General features: G+C 44.8%; 1 pseudogene; it reads left to right on the top strand.

Moving 5' to 3' along the window:
• The first annotated feature begins 3072 nt into the window (after positions 1-3072).
• On the top strand, positions 3073-15919 carry LOC112821593 (homeobox protein NANOG-like; annotated as a pseudogene).
• Positions 15920-17715: the final 1796 nt, after the last annotated feature.

Here is a 17715-nt window from a genome sequence, read left to right as displayed (position 1 = left end):
AGGCCTGCTTTGAGGACAGATATAAAGGGAGCTGTTGGGTGGGACTTCCAGAAACATTCCTAAAGGAGCTTTATCCATCTTCCTGACTTTCTCTCTTCTTTCTTCTTCATACCCAGATCACAGACACAATAGCTGGAGCTCCAGCAGCCATTTTGCAGCCATGAACTTGAGTTTGAAAATCAATACTAGGGGGGCACCTGGGTGGCTCAGTCGTTAAGGGTCTGCCTTCGGCTCAGGTCATGGTCTCAGGGTCCTGGGATCGAGTCCCACATGGGGCTCCCTGCTCGCGGGAGGCCTGCTTCTCCCTCTCCCACTCCCCCCTCTTGTGTTCCTGCTCTCACTGTCTCTTGTCTTTGTAAAAAAAAAAAAAAAAATCTTAAAAAAAAAAAAAAAAGAAAATCAATACTGGGGATGTTAAAGCAGAAAGGATAGGAGACTTGAACAGACCAGCCCAACACTGCTTGCTTTCAGCTTTATTTCACTTGAGAGAGAAACAAACCCCTATTTGTTTAACTACTGTCACTTGAGGACTCTGTCAGTAGAGGCTAAAGGTAAGTGCTAGTGGAATAACTTTCTATGGCGTGAAGGGCCCAGTAGTATCCCCTTGGAGCATTTTGCAAATTTTGGCGGGGGGGGGGGGGGGGGGAGGGAGGTATGTTTTTTGTTGTCACAATATATGGTACTACTTGTATTTAGTTGACAAGAGTCTGAGATGTCTTGTCCCAGATATTCATATAGATCTAAAACAACAACAAAATGTTTATAATTACCTGTGCCTTAAACATAATTATATTTTACAAATAAATAAAATATATTTTTTGCATGGTTTCAGACACACCTAATTTTCCAGGAATGTGACTGCCATGTAAAACAAAAATTTGGGGGGCACCTGGGTGACTCAGTTGGTTAAGCGTCTGCCTTCAGCTCAGGTCATGATCTCGGGGTCCTGGGACTGAGCCCTGAGTCGGGCTTCCTGCTCAGTGGGGAGTCTGCTTCTCCCTCTCCTCCTACCCCTCCCCTGGCTTGTGTTTTTTTCCTCTCTCTCTCTCTGTCTCAAATGGATAGGTAAAAAAAAATTTTTGTACTCTTTTTTGGAACTTTACAAAGATTTGTTCACTATTTGCAAAATTATATCACCAATGGCAACACTAGTTGTATGCAGTGTAACACACTATATTGATCTAAGTTTATAGTTGTCCCATTCATGGTGAATGTGAGTGATTACAGCACCCGCTCTTTTGTTTTATCTTCTATTATCGTTGGGCCCAAGCATTTTCATGCTGAAGTATGTATTACTTTATTACAAATTACCACCCTTTTATTTCTTCTTTGAATCTTCCCAGTCAAGGCATTATGATTTTATTTTTGAGAAGGTACGTACAGGTAGGTTATATTATCTATACATTTCAAGTCAGGAGCATAAAGTGTGTTCCATTAAGCGGGGAGGAGGGCATTGGTCTTGACAGTGCCTGGCGTCCTAACTGATGAGACTCATGCACACTCAGCCTCCATCTGCTTCTTCACTTTAGTGTGAAGAGGCAGAAAGGACTGGCAGCAGAGAGCTGAGTGTTGGGGGTCTGCACGTCAAGCAAAAAAGGCATATATATATATATATATTTTTTTTTTACATTTATCTGTGGCAAGCCTGGCTTTCGGCAGAAGTGCAGAAGCTGCATCATGTGCAATGCCATTTGAGAGCTAATTATCTCTGAGCGGGTTGAGTGTTAATCCATGATCCACCACCGACAACTCTGTCCACATTAGTTTTTCAGAGGACACAGAATTAGGACAGAACTCTGTGTTGACAGAGGGGGAGGGAGAGCACGACACAGTTCTGGGACTCCGGGGACTGAGAAAGGAGAGCGAGGGGAAGTAAAGAAACCACAGCGGCCATCTGGGGGTAGTGAAAGAGTGCCAGGGAAAACCGCATGGCCAAGACCACCGAGGGGACCTGCGGCCGGCAGGGCCAGCCCACCGCTCGCTCGCCTAAGTCACCCCCACCCCCAAGTGACGGAATTAACCACATCTCACACTCCTGAATTGGAGCAGATAATTGGCGAGCTGGCTTTGTGCACAGGAAGTGTGTGCAGTTAGATTTGGCCGAGTGGAACAGGAAGAATGGGGACCACCTGATTTCATCTTGTGCCAAGGAGGGCGACACAAAGCGGCAGTGTCTCCTATGGAGCTTGGCCCAGGCAAAGCAGGGGGACAGAGAGCCCCGTGCAAACTGGCGGGTGAATGGGGTCTTCCTGGGAAGATCGCTAGAGCAGAGGACAGTCAGGAGCTCTAGGACTGAGCTCCGGCTGCTTTGTGACTTTGGGCAAGCGATTTAACCTCTGTCTGTTTCCTCATCTGTAAAACAACCAAGGAAATAAAAATCCCTCGTAAAATCCCGTCACTCCATTCCATGTGATCCCCAGATGTGGCCTGAATGCCTCCTCTGTGGGTAGAACTGTGCCGACTGTGCCGGGCGGCGGGGGGGGCGGACGGAGGGGGGCCATGCCTGCTTCCTTGACACCGGGGCACGCCCCTCCTCCACCCTCTCCTCCCCCCCCCCACGCCCGCCCACAGGAATTTGGGAGGGGTGTGAAGCAGATAGTCCTTGCGGTGCGGTGGGGGTGGGGGTGGGGTTAAATCTTTACCTTCTTTCCAGATACATCTCAACCCACTTTTACTTCCCGCTGGGAGGTATCTTGGTCTAACCTCCTGACCCAGCCCTTGGCGGGTCTTCTCTCCGAGGTGCCCCGATAGATACTGGTTAGAGAGGGCTGTTGCCAGGACAACGGAAACCAAACCCTGGCGGAAGCGTCATTCTTTCTAAGGATGTGGTAAGTGAGGTATTCACCTGATGACCATCCCGTGACGGTCGGGCTTCTTTTCTAGCTACTTTTTGGAATCTTCATTCTTAGAAAACCCTTTGTTATGAAATGTGCTCAAGTCCGGAAAGGAAGTGAGGGTCAGTCAGCAATACCCCCACTGTGAACTCTGGAATAGCATTTCCTTTTGAAAGATTCCTCCTCATTTTGCTCCTGGCTTTGCGCTGGGGCCGGATGACTGTGTTTCCTGGGGATTTCCAACCTGAGCAGCAAGGAGCCCGGCCCAGCTCACTCCCACACGGAGGGCAGAGACCGCTGTATTTCTTGCATGCCTTTTTCTGTCCCACAGTGGTAGACAAAGGGAGTCAAGAGACCGTGCTTGTGTGACCCTGGGTGAGTCTCTTTACTTCCCTGAGTATCAGTGCAGCAACTGAGGCATTTAATAATTTCTATTCTTTTCTTTCTTAAAAGATTTTATTTATTTATTTGACAGAGAGACACAACGAGAGAGGGAACACAAGCAGGGGGAGTGGGAGAGGGAGAAGCAGGCTTCCCGCTGAGCAGGGAGCCCGATGCGGGGCTCGATCCCAGGACCCTGGGACCATGACCTGAGCCGAAGGTAGGTGCTTAACGACTGAGCCACCCAGGTGCCCCAATAATTTCTATTCTTGAGGGGAAGTTGAGGACAAGTTACCGAAGCATCCTGAATACCCATTTGTAACAGACATTATTATTTTTATTATTTTGCTTTTTGCTCAAATTTTATTTTTCATGATCTAACAATTAGACAAGTGGCCAAATGATTTTATAAAGTCATAAACTTTTAGTAAAATCATTTGGCCTAGAGTTATTCATGAATATTACTATTCATTAAAAGTGTTTAAATGCAGAAATGCATTAGTATTTTTCTTATTACGCTTGGTCATCACACATAACTTAGTTTGGATTACAGACAGTGTAATCTCATAGAAGTGATAAAGTGTAGGGGCTCCTGGCCGGCTCAGTTGGAAGATCATGTGACTCTTGATCTTGGGGTTGTGAGTTCTAGCCCCATGTTGGGTATAGAGATTACTTAAATAAATAAAACTTAAAAAAAAAAAGTGGTTAAGGGCACCTGGGTGGCTCAGCTGGTTAAGCGACTGACTTGGGCTCAGGTCATGATCCTGGAGTCCCAGGATCGAGTCTCGCATTGGGCTCCCTGCTCAGCAGGGAGTCTGCTTCTCCCTCTGACCCTTCCCCCCTCATGCTCTCTCTCTCAAATAAATAAAATCTTTAAAAAAAAAACTGGTTAAGTGTAAAAAATATGGCCTAGTTGTAAAAATCATCAAAGAGAAAATGAATCAGAAAATCTCATGTCATTCCCACAACTAGCCTGTAACAGATTTATTAATCAGAGAATCCAAAATAACATTTTCCTCACTGGGCTGTTGTGAGGATTCAATGAGAATATCAAATGATTGGTGCCCAATAGGCATCTAGTAAATGATAGTTATTAATATGTTTCTACCTTCAAAACAGATACAGCTATACCCACGCACATGAGTGTGTATGTGCACACACGTTCTCTCTTCTGGTTCTTTTATACAGTCCAACTGGTGGAGATGTGTGAACACGAGAGGTAGTCATCTATTTTTTGCTTTTTTGGGTGTGGGTCATTATCAGAGATGAGTAACTATCCCTTAGTGCCCCCGAGAATCCAGCCCCAGCTAGGTCAGCCCCTGAATCCACACTCCCAGGCTAACTGGGGACATGAACCTTGCAAGTATGAACAACAATCCAAGATGGCACTTGAGTAAGTAACAGCTGGATTTTGCAGTGTAGGTGGGGTTTGGATTTCATGATCCATCTGGAACAGTTTATGGGTTTGTGACTACAAGTGCTGTGCAGAAAGCCTTTGTGGAAGAGGTACGCATGTGCCCTGGCCTTGGAGGAGAAGAGAAGCCACTCATGGGGCAGGGATCAATGTGAAGGAAAAAAAAAGGTCTGATTTCTCTGGGTGAGGTGGACCATGAGGCTGATGACAGCGATTTATGGTGTTATAAAAAATGGTGTCTTGGGATGGTTCTGCATCACTTTGGTAAGAGACAAATTAGGGCTCCGTGAGGCTTGTGTTGTGGGCCAGCCACCAACAGCGGTTCCTTCTGCCCTTATCACATACACTTTAAGGTGTTAATTTCAGTTGAAAGGTTTGGATGTTACACATAATCCCAGCCACGTGGATTTTCAGCAGCAAACTAGTGGGTCAAGTTTACAGGTTGTTGTGTTCTGTCTACTCCCCTTTCCTCTGTCCTAGCCCAATACTAATGGCTTCTTCTCCCGCCTGGAAATGGGGGCTCAGTCTAAGGGAGGGCTCTGTGCTCTGTCATTTACATGGTAAAGTGAATCAGTATGGCCAGTCAATAGGTATATTCCTACATCAAGGGAGGTGCACAAATGTGCATTGTATAGCTTGAAGAACCTTTCTGTGGGTACACCCATGCAAACACCCCCTAGACTGGGAGTGAGAACACTTCCAGATCCTTCACAGGGGCATGAGCGTTTGAACCATATTTTTGTATAATGAATGTATTTGTCCTTTGGAAGCGACATTTAACTTGGGAGATAAGTGGGGGGATGGGAGGAGATTTGAAGGATAAGATTCACATCAAGTAGCTGATTAATTATTGAACAAACATGGACAGAGTGCCCACTGTGTTCTGTGCTCCATGTACATTCAAGGTTGGCTTTGGAACCGGTGCCATGACCCTCAGACTCACCTCTACCTCTTCTCTCTAGCTTCACCACTACCGTCCGGACGAAACTCTCGCTGTCTCTCCTGGACTCGTGATACAGCTTCCTAACTGGTCTCACCGGCTCCAGCTTCTCTACTTATTTTTCAGTTATGAACCTAATCACATACTTCTCTGTCCCTATGCCTGGAAATGCCTTTCCTCACATTCCACCCCCCTCCCCCCAATCTTCCACTCAACCTCAGAGCCATCCTTAATTGCTTTCTCTCTCTCACACCCCCTATCCAGTCTGCCAAGAAATCCAGGTGGATTTCAATAAATCTACTTCAGAATACTCTCTGAATCTGTCTAGGACTTGCTGTCTCCACTAACGCTAATCTCTGAGACCGCTCTCACCTTGATCATGACGCTAACTTCCTGAATGGCCCCTTGGCTCCTGTCTGTCCTTGCCCTGCCACCCACCCATAGCCTGCTGTCAACACAGCAGCTAGAGTGACCTTCTTAAAACACGTGTCAGACTATGTCATACCTCTGCTCCAAAGCGCCCAAAGCAAGAGTGGGTGCAATGGCTTGTCCCAGCCATGGAGAGGCATTCCCACACATGCCCTCCCTGCTCAGTGGTGTCACGTTGGTAGCTTGAAACTGGCTATGGTGGGAGTATTTACACCACAGAAATTGGCAAATGCTAAAAAACCAAGTTTTGTTTTGCTTTTTCGTTTGTTTGTTTTTGAGACCCAATCTGCCAGCACACCACTGCTCCAATGGTATATGTATTTCTTCTCCATTTCTCTCAGGGTTAAGAGCCAAACTTGTCCTGACTGCTTGCAAAGCCTCTGCAATCTGACCTTGTCTCCTCCTTCCCCTTTGCTCTGGCCCCACTGGCCCCCCTGCCCTTCCTCACACATGCCAGCACTCTAGGGGCTGAGTATTCCTTCTCTTTCTAGAAGTCCTTGCTCAGATGTCACCTCCTCAAGGAGGCTTCCCTGACTTCTTCAGCATGAATTCTACTGCCCACCTTAGCTGTTCTGTTTCCCCCACAGCATTCTAACTACTATAGAATTGACTTGTTGCTCATGTTTATTATTTACAGTCTGTGTCTCCCTCTGCACCGCTCCCTGCCCTCCCCCCCAATAGAATGCCGTCTCGGTGAGGGCAGGGATTTTGGACTGTTTTCTTCACTGATGGGATCCAGGACCTGGCACCCAGAAGGCACTCTGTAAGCATTTCTTAGCAGGCTGGCTGACTGAATCTCCAAATGCCCACCTCCTCTGTAACAAACCTTCCTGAAACCTGGTGCTTTCCTCCTCTCCATCCACAAAAGGTCCCGATTCTTGTCTTCTATGTGCCACCTGCAGCTCCTGAAGTTCTTCCGTGGTGTCATGATGATTTTCTTATGACCACCTCCCCCACCGGATGGCTGTCTGTGGGCTCTTCAAAGGCACCCCCAATACCTGTACCTACACACGGCCCCCATTGCTAGCTGTTAAGTGAACCCATGAATGTACACATGAACGGTAAGCAGAGTATAATTCTCACACGGATTCATCTTCTCATCTGGAGGCCCCCTTGCAACGGTGTTGCTGGGAAGGCCTGAGGCAAGGAAGGATGGGGGGCGACTGTGGAGAGAGAAGCAGCCTGAGTGTGGGGGGCAGGAGGGAGTCTTCTCTCTTCTGAGCTCTGAGCAAACTGGTTATTATTTCTTTCTATTACGCTCTTCACACCCTCCCTGTCCTCGGCCGTTTCTCTCACCTTTCAAACCTCTGATCTTTGATCCCAGGCTAGGGTCAGCTTTAAGTACAGGGAGAGAAGACAGCTGCCTCTGTGGTGTGATCTGGGGGCTTCAGGAAGGTTCTTCACTCTGGTGCCACTTTCCTCGGGTCTTCTTTTTCTTTTTCTTTCAGTTTTATTGAGATATACTTGATACACAGCTGTGAGTTTAAGATGTGCAGCATAATGACTTGACTTACATATACTATGAAATGATCACCACAATTAGTTAAAATGCATCATCTCATATAGATACAAAATAAAAAAGGTTTGAATGTTTTTTTCTTGTGATGAGAACTCTTAGGATTGACTCTCTCAACAACTGTCAAACATACACAACAGTGTCCGCTATAATCATCAAGTCACACATTGTATCCTAGCTACTTACTTATCTTATGACTACAAGTTTGTGCCTTTTGACCACCTCCTCCAAATACCACCCTCTCTTCCCCCTCCTGGGTTAACCACAGATCTGATCTCTTTTTCTATGAGTTTGGGGTTTTGTTTTTTGTCTGTTGTTTAGATTCCAAATATAAGTGAAGTGGCCTAGAACCCACTGGTCTCTCAGCAAATGGCCACACAGAACTGAGAGCCCAGGAGAATCGGCTCCCAGAGTTTCTAGAGCACATGGCAGTTTAGGGCAGTTCCCAGCCTGGGGTCTTTGCCACACAGAGCTTCTGAAGGCTGCGTGTCAGTGGCCTCAGAGCCGGAGCCAGGGAGGGGTGGGGAGGAAGGCTTGTCTGTCCCAGTGAAGCCCCCTGTCCACAAAGGCAGCTCCACTTCTGGTCTGCCTGCCCAGCCTCCCCAGGACAGCAGAGCGGCTGCCCTGTGGGGAGAAGGGGGACTTGTCTCCTTTCCCAGCCATCAGGTGAGGAAGCAGAGTCCACACCCTAACTCTAAGCCTCGAGGAGTACAGGATGTCCCAACATGTCCTGTAGAACGACTTAGTAATTTTCCAGTTACTAATTTGCCTTACCTGTTCTGTTCAAACAGGCTAATTGTTTCCTCAAAAAGACTCAATGTAGTGGGATGAGGTCACCAGAGACATGCCTAAACAATTACAAAACACTGGTCATGGGCGCGCCGGGAGACTGGTAACCAGCTCCTCAGACTGTCGATCTGATGTTATCTTTCCTAAAGCAAATTCGGTGAGGACGCGCCCCCTGGTGGTGACACGCGATTATGCCAGGCAGGAAGAATCCTTCCACCAAGTGAGTGTCTCTTTCCCTGGGTAGGAGAATAACTGGGCGTGGGTGCTGCTTTTGGAACGTTCTCAGTAGGGCATAGTACTGTTATTTCTCAGTAACTATTTATTGATTGAAATATGAAATAAATGTGATTAATATAATCTATTCATACTTGTGAACTTGGAAGGTGTGAATTTTAATCAAAGCAAAAAATCTGCGAAGGCAGAAAAGAGGGAAATTGATCTCTGGTCTGATAAGAAAAGAGAATATAATTTTGAGAGCTTCCACATACTTTCTGCTTTTACATTGTGGGTATTATATTCTCTGTTGACTTAGAACAGTTCAATTTTTTAGTACAAAAAATTCAAACATACCAAAAAATAGAACATATAGTCACTACCCAGGTTTCAAAGCTATCAAGATTTTGTCATGCTCAATTTTATATCCCATTAAATGTTTTTAGTTGCTTTTCCCCTTAAATATTATAGCCCAGACATCTTATTACCTGACCCTAAATATTTCAGTATGCATTTCTAAAAAGTGGGCATTTTCTTACATAACCACGTACCATTTTTACATCTAAAAATTCATAATCCCTTGGAGTCATCTACATACCCATAGAGTCTACATTCCAATTTCCTTTGAATATAAAACTGTCCTTTTGCAATAGTTTGTGAATCCAAGAAGTCCACGCATTGCATTTCGTTGTTTGGTTCTCTCTCTGCCTGTCTGTCTCTCCCTCTCTCGGTCTCCCTCCCTCCTTCCCTCTTAATTAACTTCTCCTTATACAGAGGGAAATGCACAGGCATTAAGCATACAGTTCCAAGAGTTTGGATAAATGCATACACCTGGTAGCCCACATCCTTATCAAGATAGAGAACGTTTCCCTCACCTCAGAAAGTTCCCTCCTGTGCCTTCACAGACAACTCTCCCTTTGCCCCCACCCCAGCCACTGCTCTGACTTCTCTCACCATGGATGAGTTTTGCCTGTTCCTTGTTTTATGTAGCTACTTGCCCTCAACATAGTATTTTGGGGGTTCATCCCTGTTGTTGCATGTTCCTTTTATTGTGAGTCATATCCCATCATCTGCATGTACCACAGTCTGCTTGTGCATATTCCTGTTGCTGGACATCGGGATAGTTTCCAATCCGGCTACTGGGGAAAAAGCTGCTATGAATATTTTTGTACGAATCTTTTTGTGGACATATGTTTTCATTTCTCTTGGGTAAATACCCTGGAGTAGAATAACTTGTCACCGAATGTGTATGTCTAACTTTGTGAGAAATCCCTGCGTCTCTTCTCCTGAGCACACCTCTACCACTTTCCAGTTGTCTGGTAGTCTGCATTCTGCATGTGGCCAACAGCTTCCCTGAGGTGTCACTTAACTTGTCCCTCTTACCCCTGGGTTGCCTATAAACTAGAAGTCTGATTTAAAACCTGGGTGTGTTCAGTTTAAATGCTTGGGCAAGAATGCTTCAGAAGTGATGTTGTGGACTCCGCCCTACTCTCATTGGGAGGTACCTAAGTGACACCTAAGTAACCTCACTCTTAATTCAGACACTGAGACTATCAGTAGATCCAGGGGGTGGCAGCCTGATCACCCCAGTGTAAACCTCCCCCAGCAACCTTCTTCTAATGGTTTCAAATGATCTTTGCCTTGAATTTTTGTTAGGAATGGCAAAATGTTGATTTTTTAAAAATTCTATCAACCCTCCACATATATCACATGAGATTCTTCTGCAAAAAGGAAACTCTCACAACTTTCTCTCATTTGTTGTAGAGGACAGGCAGGAAAAATACTTAACTATTTGTCTTAATTTGCTAGTGAAAATTTTCAGTTTGGCTTATTGATTGTTAGAAACTTTTTTAAAAAGGCTCCGACAAGAAAAGCTCTCCCAATCAAGTATTACTCAAATATAAGAATTCCCTCACTTTGCTTGAAGAAAAAGATAAAGAATATAGAGGAACACTGATATGTCAATGGACCTGGAGAGACTGTGAGCTAAAGAGTAATAATTGTTGGGGCACCTGGGCAGCTCAGTGGGCTATCCGGCTGGCTCTCGGTTTCCGCTCAGGTCATGATCTTAGGCTTCTGGAATCGAGCCCGGCGTTGGGCTTCCCGCTGAGTGTGGAGTCCGTTAGAGGATTCTCTCTCTCTCCCTCTGCCCCCCACCACCACTTGGGCGTGTTCACGTGCTCTTTCTAAAATAAGTAAATACATCTTTTAAAAAAAAGTAATAATTGTAATGATAATAGTTACTATCATTTATGGAATATTTCCTATTGATTTAATGAACTAATAATGAAATTTAACTCATTTTCATAATAATTATTTACAGAGAAAATAAGAGTGCTAGTCATTGTGTAACCCAAAGGGGCTTATTCAGGTTAGGTTTCACTTTTTTTTTTTTTTTTTTTTAAGATTTATTTATTTATTTGAGAGAGAAAGAGAGAGCATGAGTGGGGGAGGGGCAAAGGGAGAGGGAGAGAGAAAATCTCAAGCAGACTCCATGGCTGAGCGCTGAGCCCTATGCGGGGGTGGGGGTGGGAGGGGGGTTGGGGCTGATCGCAGGACCCTGAGATCATGATCTGAGCCAAAATCAAGAGTTGGACGTTTGAGCCACCGAGGCGCCCCTAGGTTTCACTTTTTAACCTCAAAGAAACCATGGATTCATCTCTTTATTCACCTGACATTTATTGAGCACTCACGCCTTCAGGAAAACAAAGATGTATTAGACCCAGATGCCGTGAAGCCTCAAGGGGCCTTGCAGATGAATTTTGCCTCAGTGGTTCCTGGGACTTGCCTTGCACAGATGTTTGTGGCCTTTGTTACGAGACTCACAAAGAACACACTGAAGTCGTAGGCGACACTCCAAAATGAGATATCACCTCCCCCTATACACAGGTGGCAAATGTAACTGGCTCTGGTGCTGCGGGGCGGCGGGGCGGGGGGGGAGCCCCGATCAGTAGTATCTGCCTATTTCCCAGAATAAACTGTAAATACTCCCATCAGGGCCAGTTTCAAGCTACCAACATCATGTTGTTGGACGCAGAATTACAAACCTATGCATAGCACGCCATTATATAGTAACTTCATCATACAGATACAATAAAAGTAAATAACTTCAAGAGCGCAGATAACAGTTAACTTCAATATAGTGAAATAAAGAAGTGATGAGTTTTAAGTATTTATCTTTGTAATGTAACTTATTTAATTATATGTTTATATAATTTAATTTTTTTATAATGGCTATATTTAATAGCTGGCTTGCACAATTTCTGAAAATTTCACCATTGGCCCTGACAAGTTAGTATGAGTCAGCTCCAGCACCCCACCAATACCGCAGCGTAGCCATGGTAATACACAACATGCCCCTGGGGACTTGGAAAAATATGGCTGGGACGATGCTCTGAGCCCGGATGGTCAACAGCCTCAGGACACAGTAGAAGAAAGGAGCTAGGTGTAGCATTAGGAATTATGTCCTATCTCAGCAATGGGGGTTATCATTTCCTGTTCCTGGTGTGACAAATTACTCCAAACTTAGTGGTTTAAAATAACACAAATGTATTATGTCACAGTTCTGGAGGTCAGAAGTCAGAAAGGGGTCTCACTGAATTAAAATCAATGTGTTGGCAGGGCTGTGTTCCTTTTGGAGGCCTAGGGAAAATCCTTTTATATCCTTTCTCCAGCTTCTGGAGGCCACCTGCATTCCCTGGTTTGTGGCCTCCTTTCTCCACCTGCAAAGCCAGCCATGTTGGGCTGATGCCTTGTCAAGCTGCCATCTCCCTGGTTCTCTCTTTGGCTAGCTGATTAGCAGCCTTAATTCTCCTTTGCCATGTAACCTGATGTACACGTAACTGCCACAGACTAGAATATCTGGGAGGTTTTTATTCTGTCTAGTGCAGGGATGTTGAGAGATACTGCAGTTAGTTCTCCACAGACCGCACCCCTGGAGGCCCGCTGGAGAAGGTACTTGGAGTCCTGCAAGGTGGGATGCAAGGTGGATTTCATAAAAGCTGCTGATTTGCCTCTAGCAGTTTCAGGCGGCTGTAAGTGTTATAAAGAGAGTTCACATCACTCTCTTGGAACCTTTCTGTGCTGCAAAGAAGCTCACCAAGCTTACTCGCTTACTAAGAGGCCACAAGGAGAAGAACTGAGGAGCCCAGTCAACAGCCAATGCCAACTGCCTGACAGGCAAATGAGCATTTGGACCCTCTGTGCACCACTGCACCGTCAAGATGACTGCAGCTGTATGAGTCGTCTTAGGAGAGACCAGCAGAAAAACCTACAGAATCATGAGAAATAATAAAACATTACTCTTTTAAGTCACCAAGTTTTGGGGTGTTTTGTTATGCAGCAATGGATAACTGTTACATGAAATGGGGAGGTCACAGGAACAAGATCATGTAAAGGCTTATTAGCATGGTAAAGAATCTGAATTTTGTTCCACGTGCTCTGGGGAGTCATGAGGGTTTTAAGAAGAGTGGTATGTTTTAAAAGATCACTCTGGGGGTGCCTGGGTGACTCAGTCAGTTAAGTCAGTTAAGTGTCCAACTCTTTTTTTTTTTTAAAGATCTTATTTATTTATTTGAGAGGCAGAGAGAGATAGCAGGTGCAGAGGGGAAAGGGAGAAGCAGGCTTCGTGCAGAGCAGGGAGCCTGACGTGGGGCCCAATCCCAGGACCCTGGGATCATGACCCAAGCCAAAGGTAGATGCTCAACCAACTGAGCCACTCAGGCCCCCGTAAGTGTCTAACTCTTGATCTCAACTTGGGTCTTGATCTCAGAGTCGGGGGTTCAAGTCCTGCATTGAGCCTACTTAAAAAAATAAATAAATAAAGATCACTCTGAGTGCTGTGTGGAGAAAAGATTGTAGTTGGGTAAGAATAGAAGCAGGGAGACCAGCTGGGAGGCTTTTTCAGGCATCCAGACAAGAGTTGGGAAATAGTGGAGAAATTTGGGTCCTGCTAATGGATTGGCTTGGAAAGGATATAGTGAATAACAATCTTCTTTCTTGAAATGCAGGGCTATATAAATATATGTACTATGTATGTGGCAAATCAGGATTTTTTTGGTGTGCCATTGGTGGAGAGGGGGAGTTCTTGGCAAGCAAAAGTAAAGAGACAGAGACTTGGTAGCCTGACAAGCACTGAAGTTATGTTTTGGGATGCAGTCAACGTTACAAATTTTTTCTTAAATAAAGAGAAAATAGGTTGCCTTGTATGTGCTCTGCTCTGAAGATTACGACAAGTCAAAGACTCCACTGAGCTCATGGAATGGAGTGCTTCCCCCAGGAGGATGGGCCTCTGTAATAGAACCAAGAGTGGTGCGGAGGGGAAAGTGTGGGTACCTGGAGGAGAGGCAGTGGTGGAAGGAGAGGAGAGGAAGACATCCCAGAGGGGAAGGGCAAAACTGGAAACGCATCCAAGACAACGTCTAACTGGAAGAAATGCAATGGGAAAAGTAAAGAAATGCTCTTTGTTGACGGGAGTGTGATGAGACTGCTTTCCTTCTGGTGATGGACTGCCCCCCCCCAGGCCCCTCCAGGTGCTGCAGGCACATCTGGGGCTAACCTGGATGTGTGTGTATTCCCATCCATCACTGAGTGTGAAAGCTGAGTGAGATATGGTTCTTGTCTTAAAGTTTTGCAGTTTAGTTGAGGGCACATGTCTTAATACATGGTGTAATAACAATATAAAGAAAATAAATGCTGACCTTTTGCTGGATTGGGCTGGTTAGCTCTTGCTATTGTGGTGGTGACCCACTTCATCCCATCTTTTTTGATGCTCTTTTTTTTTTTTTTTTTTTAAGTAGGTTCCATGCCTAGCATGGAGCCCAACATGGGGCTTGAACTCACAACCTCGAGATCAAGATCTGAGCTAAGATGAAGAGTCAGACACTTAACTGACTGAGCCACCCAGGTACCCCCCTGACCATCTTTCTGATACTCTTACATCTGGAGATCTTCATATTTCTCTAAGGTCTTCCACCTAGATACATAAACCTGGACCTTTCTTACAATCTTGCTCTTTGTTGGGGCGCCTGGGTGGCTCAGTTGGTTAAGCGACTGCCTTCGGCTCAGGTCATGATCCTGGAGTCCCGGGATCAAGTCCCACATCGAGCTCCCTGCTCAGCAGGGAGTCTGCTTCTCCCTCTGACCCTCTTCCCTCTCGTGCTCTCTATCTCTCATTCTCTCTCTCTCAAATAAATAAATAAAATCTTTAAAAAAAAAAAACAATCTTGCTCTTTGTTTTTTCCTCCTCTACCCACAACTCAGCATCATGAATGTGGGTTCAGCTGAGCCCCAATGCCCACCTGGCCCCGAAGCATCCAATTCTAGGGACTCTTGTGCAATGCCTGAGATTTATGGGCCTGGAGAACATTATGCATCCTTGCAAATGTCTTCTGCTGAGACACCCCACACAACGATCATCTCTCTCCTTTTCCTTCCTCAGTGGATCTGCTTATTCAGGACAGCCCCGATTCTTCCACCAGTCCCAGAGTAAAACTGTTACCCACTTCTGTAGAGGAGAGCACAGTGAAGAAGGAAAATACAACCCACAGAAGAAACAGAACAGTCCTCCCTCAGACCCAGCTATGTGTACTCAATGATAGATTTCAGAGACAGAAATACCTCAGCCTCCTCCAGATGCAAGAACATTCCAACATTCTGAAACTTAGCTCTAAGCAACTAAGACCTGGTTCCAGAACCAGAGATAGCAGAACAGCAACTGGCCAGAGAATAGCAACAGGGTGACTCAGAACAACTCAGCAACTACAGAACACCTAGCCTTCTCTTCCTATCACCAGGGATACCTGACGAACACTTCTGGAAACGATCCAATATGGAGCAACCAGACCTGGAATGACCCCATTTGGAGCAACCGTTCTTGGAACAGTCAGACCTGGTGCCCCCACACCTGGAATAACCAAGCCTGGGACAATCAGCTCCACAATTGGGGAGAGGAGTAATGTTTCTCATTATGCTTATTATGTCAAATGAGGGGATACAATTGGAGTCTAATAAAAGGAGTTTCAGTAGCATTGGCTGCTGTGGGCAACATGATAAAAGATGACTAGATATAATACTAAGTTGGATATTTTTAGGCTCTAGACTCTAACCTCAAGAATAGGAAGTAAAAATACAAAGATGTGTGCTGAAAGATTATTTGCATTTTCTGAGAGTGTGAGGCTTTAACTTGTTAATAACCTCATTTGTTACCATGAAGGGTTAAGCTATACTGTGCTTCACTGATTTCCTCTGCCCTTTGTGCTGTTTTACTACACTCCTAATTTGTTCAGTATTCTTGTATTTGTAGGAAGATGTTTGCTGTTTTCATTTATCATGATAATAGTACCAGTTTGGCTGATTGGTTTATAGGTTTAAGTACGAATAAATAAAATAACCACTTAAAAGATAAAGAAAATAAATGCCAATAGTGGTCCAGAGTTTTAAAATGCTAGAGGACTTAAAAAGGATAACTGAGAAAGAGGAAAAGGAGTTAATGTTGTGAAGCATTTGTCCAGATGGTGGGGAGCAGGGAAGCCATTTAGAGTAAGAGGAGGGGTGCACACACAGACGGGAGAGTGTTGGGGAGGGTGATGGAAAATCACAAGCAGTGAAGCAGAGTGTGGGAAAGGAGGGTGGAGCCCAAGGATTCAGGTGTTTTCCTATGGAAATAGGAAACTGTTCCTACTCTATGAAGCTAGCAATCGGCGGCAACAAGGAGGGTGGCCTAGAGTCAGGGAGGACAGTTTGGAGGCCATTTTTAGGTAGACCAGTTGCCTTAACTGAGGCCTGCTGCTTTGTAGAGCTACAGAGAAAGGCAGTACAAACTTGTCCCAATACAGCCATTTACAGAGTCAGAGAGGCTTGTGCCCTTACACTCTGTCCCTCTGTGTGACACTGGCAAGGAATAGGAAGGTGAAATTGGCAGTAGAGTATGCAAATAAACAATGGGCAAGGGTAAAGCATCTTTAAAAATTAAGGATACCAATAAGTACATGAAAGGATGTTCAACATCACCATCATTAGGAAAATGCAAATCAAAACCACATGAGATACTACTTCATACCCATGAGGGTGGCTGTTATCTTAAAAATATTTATTTATGCATGAATGGATAAGTAAGATGTGGTGTATTATTCAGCCTTAAAATGGAATGAAATTCTGACACATGCTACCTCATGGATGAAACATGAAGATCATATTTTAAGTAAAATAAGCCAGACACAAAAGGACAGAGACTGTAGAATTCCACTTATAGGAGATACTAGAGTAGCCAAATTCATAGAAAAAGAAAGTAGACTGGTGGTTGCCAGGGGCTAGGGGAAGAGGGGAATGTGGAGTTAGAGTTTAACAATATGGAGTTTCAGTTTGGAAAGATGAGAAATTCTGGAGATGGGTGGTGATGATGAGTGTACTTAACACCACTGAATGTGCACCTGAAAATTGGCTAAAATGGTAAATTTTACCTTATGCATGTTCTACTACACACACACACACGCACATGCGCACACACACACACACACACACACACACACAAAATGAGGATGCCCATACTGCAGAATTCAGGAGTAGACTTTCAAAAATGTGAAAGTTAAATCTTTACTCTCCACCTATTCTACCTCCCCTCATCCCTTGCCAAAAGGCCAAACTTAAAAGCTAGTACGTGGGGCACCTGGCTGGCTCAGTTGGTATAGCATGTGACTTTTGATTTCAGGGTCAAGAGTTCAAGCCCCATGTTGGGCATAGACCTTAAAAAAAAAAAAAAATCCAGTGCTTTGTGTCCTCCCATTTCTGGTCTTATGCCCCATTGTCCCTCAATATACATCTTTTGTTTTATAGCCATTGTATGGGCCAACACTCCAGAGAAAGAGCAAAATCGGAATATAAAGGCAGAAGAATGGAGAAAGAAAAGGCCCCATGCTTAAGCAAATGCAACTCTTTAACACTGATATCTAATAGATTATCAACATCTCGTAGATTATTAAGATGATCAAATTTAACATGTTGCTCATATTGCCCTTGATGTGATATATGATATGTTAAGAATGGCACTTTAGCTCTTTGGTCTCCTTTCCAAAAATCTAACCCCAGTCTAATCATGAGAAAACATTAGACAAATCCCAACTGAGGCACACTCAACAGAACAATTGACCAATACTCCTCAAAACTGTCCAGGTCATCAAAAATGAGGAAAGTCCGAGAAACT

Source organism: Callorhinus ursinus, unplaced genomic scaffold, assembly GCF_003265705.2.
Source record: "Callorhinus ursinus isolate GAN/ISIS: 27379988/994484 unplaced genomic scaffold, GSC_fseal_2.0 scaffold10, whole genome shotgun sequence".
NCBI lineage: Eukaryota > Metazoa > Chordata > Mammalia > Carnivora > Otariidae > Callorhinus > Callorhinus ursinus.
Note: the sequence above shows the minus strand (reverse complement) of the source record. Positions and strands in the feature narration are given on the sequence as shown.